Raw genomic sequence first — 3,695 nt, forward strand, 5'->3', positions numbered from 1 at the left:
AATAATAATAATAATAATCCAGAGCATTTTACTGCCAATAAAAATTTGTAAAAAGTAAACGCTCTAAGTTGGCCAAAGAGCAGCCAATCCTGTTTCAGTTGTGTCATCCTCTTTCGATCATGCCTCAAATACTGGAAACAAACACTGGCTATTAGGAACTCTCGTGAACTGGAAATGTGCCACCCCAGCAGGTCAATGAGCCCCAGACACCGTATATTTTTTCTTCAAACTAAGTGAGCTTTTCTGGTAGGAATAGCTGGTTCCATGATCATGGATCATGGAATGCAGCTGTTTGTTAGCAATATTATGAGGTGACCTGCTAATTGGTGTGATCTGAGGGGCTAGGTCTGCCCTCCCAGGCAACCCTATTGGTGCAAATTGTTAGTTTTCATTTACTAAGGATCTCAATCTTACCCAGGACTGCTCAGAATCCTGAGGTCTACTGCAGGAGATAAATTGTACCCAGTCAACAAAGAAGCCACTTGATTATGATGAAACTTTGCCTCCAAATAATTGTTCCCTCTTCTATCAGCTTAGTTCCCCAAAGGCCCAAAGCCAAAGTGTGTATTGTTTTATCCCTTCAAAGAAATCCAGGGCAATCAGTTGTATTGCGAAGAAATCTCTTGTTGTTAGTTCCTATTGAGTCAGTTCCTACTCTTGTGCCCTTATGTAAAACAGAAAGAAACACTGCCAGATCCTGTGCCGTCTTCAAGATCACTGGTATATTTGAATCCATTGTTGCAGCTATTGTGTCAACCCATCTCATGGAGAGTTTCCTTATTTTCCCTGACTTTCTACATTACCAAACATGTGGTCCTTTTCTAGTAATTGATCTTCTTGATGACATGTCCAAAATAAGCAGGTCAAAGTCTCAACCACTCCTACATCTAAGGTATGTTCTAGTTGTATTTCTTCTAAGGCTCATTTGTTCATTCTTTTGGCAGTCCACAGTATATTCAATATTCTTCATCCACACCACAGTTGAAATGCATTTATCCTTCTTGTCCGAGATGATTGAAAAGACCATGGCTTGAGTCAGACGCACTTTAGTCATCAAAATGGCCTTTTTGCCTCTTAAAATTTTAAACAGGTCTTTTGCAGCAGCATTGTCCACTGCAATGTCATTTAATTTCTTGGTTGTTGCTTCCATGGAAGTTAATTGTTGATCCAAGTAGAATGAAATCACTGACAACATCAGTTCATTCTCCAGCAAAGAAATCTAAGATTGGTAAAAAAAAAAAAAAAAGTCTACTACAAACATATGACAGTTGTCTCCATTTATTTCTGTTTATATTTCTTTTCCCAAAATTGACCACTTATGATGTCCTGCACGGATTAAGATCCTTAGTAAATAAAAAGGAAGGAGTGTTTGCAGCAGGTAAGTTTGGTTGGTGAGGGAAGGCTGAATACTATTAGCTAGGAGCTATTGTAAAGGCTCCTCTTCAGAGCATGGATCATGGAATGCAGCTGTTTGTTAGCAATAGTATCAGGTGACCTGCTAATTGGTGTGGTCTTGATTCCATGACAAGGGTTTCTGATGGCCAAGGAGATCACATTTCAAGCTTTTCTAATCTCACCAGGAGCCTGGGGTCACCCTCATCCTTCCTAATGCACTTTAGATGACAGTGCTCAGTGCTGTTGAGTATTTGAGTATTGCTGACTCTGAGGAGCCCTGGATGGGTACATTTGAAAGAAATATCCTGGTCTACAGAGGGAGGTCACCACCTTTAGGAGGCCTCACATGGGAGGTTTCCAGACTCTAATGGGGTCCATCCTTGGGAGCACTAGTTAAAATGAAGATTTCCAGGTCCCACTCCAAAGAGTTGAGTTCAGTAAGCCTGGAGTGGGGCCAGGTGCCTGAATTTTATGTTAGATTTGATTTGTGCCTCATTTGAACCTAACGATAGCCCTGTGAGGTAGGTAAAGCAGATGGCCCACCCTGCCTCACCCACATCTAACACATGTACCCCAGGGAGTTTCAGACCAAACTAACACCCAGAGAGCCCCACTCTAGACCAGGTTCCTTCCTCTGTCCCAGAGATTTTGATATCTAAGGTCACAGTTCCTTTTGTCAATCTGGTAAGAGCTTTGGATTTTCCACACAAAAACAGAATTTTCCTGTCCGTTCAAGAATCTGTGGATCTCCACCCTACTTTGGCAAGTAGCAACAGGGATTGTAATAGCTTGCAAGCAGCCATCTAGATGCAACAATGGGTCTCTCCTCATCCAGAGCAAAGAAGAATGAAGAAAACCAAAGATGCATGGAAACAATTAGTCCAAGGGACTGGTACACCATGTGATCCTCAGCCTATACAACTATGAGACCAGAAGAACTAGATGGTGCCCAGCTAGCACTGTCAACCACTCAGAGGGAGATCTATGTAGGAGATCCTGGATAGAGTGGGAGAAGATTGTGAAACAAAACTCAAAATCATTTAAAAAAAAAAAAAAAAAGGACTAGGTTTGCTGGTCTGATAGAGCCTGGTGAAACCCCTGAGACTATGGCCCCTAGCAGGCCTTCAAGTCTGGAATTAAACCCACTCCTATGGCTTCCAGCCAGACAAAAGACAGGCATATGAGCTGAACATTACCTTAGGTAGATACACTCCTTGGAGAGATCAATCATGGGAGAATAGAAGGGCTGTGCATGCACAGGGAGACAGCTGGGAGAGGGGTGCATAAGTGCATGGGAGGGAAGGACACAGGAAAGAGGTGGCTATGAGGAGGAAGTGGGAGGAGAGCTGTTGCACTGTGGGAGATTACAGTCAATGTCATGAGACAATCTGTATGTGAACTGCTGTATGGAAGATGAATTTGCTCTGTGAACTTTCATCCAAATTTTCATCATAATAAAATTTTAAAAACAAAAAAACTGTTGATTATAAAGATTTTCCTGTTCCAAAAATAATTTTTTTCATGTAGATCTACATATGGGAGAGATTTAAAAAGGAAAGGAAAGGAAAAGGAAGGGAAGGGAAGGGAAAGGAAGGGAAGGGAAGGAAAGGATCTGTGGATCTCAGAGCCCACTGAAGGACCCCCTCTAGGTGAATGGACAGGTCATGTGGTGCCGGTTTGTGGCTGAGGAAACCTGAGGGGACAGCAATGCTGCTGCCACCTGTGGCGCCAATCCTCTCACAATGATCCCTTGTCCTCCTGCAGCAATCCTGGATCCCTCATTTTCCTACAGTGACCTCTCAGTCCTCTTGTAGTGATGCCTGCCCTCCCACAGCAACAGTGGGGAAGCATGGTTCTGTCCTCTCATGGTGGCGCTTGGGTCCAGGCTTCAATCCCACAGAAGCCAGCAGCCTGTCCCTCATGTAGAAGCCACCCCTGGGCTGAGAAACAAGTTCACAGTGACCAGTACTGGTGCCCTCAGAGCGCACCACTCTCACAAGTGTCCTAGAGACCCACTTATAGGAATAGCCGAGTGGTAGCCTCATCATTCTGTTTCTGTAGACACACGTCCATCTTTCAAACCCAAGGAGGACTTAGGATCTAATTCACAGTCCACAGTCACAGAGTATAAAAGTAAAAAATTAGAGGGGTTTCTAACAAAAAGACAAACAATCCAATTAAAAAATGGGCAGAAGACATGAATAGACACTTCACCAAGGAGAATATCCAAGCGGCCAACAAACATATGAAGAAATGCTCACGATCATTAGCTATTAGAGAGATGCAAATCAAAACAACAA

The sequence above is a fragment of the Orycteropus afer genome, unplaced genomic scaffold (assembly GCF_000298275.1).
Source record: "Orycteropus afer afer isolate SDZICR_OR568_19922 unplaced genomic scaffold, OryAfe1.0 scaffold00606, whole genome shotgun sequence".
NCBI lineage: Eukaryota > Metazoa > Chordata > Mammalia > Tubulidentata > Orycteropodidae > Orycteropus > Orycteropus afer.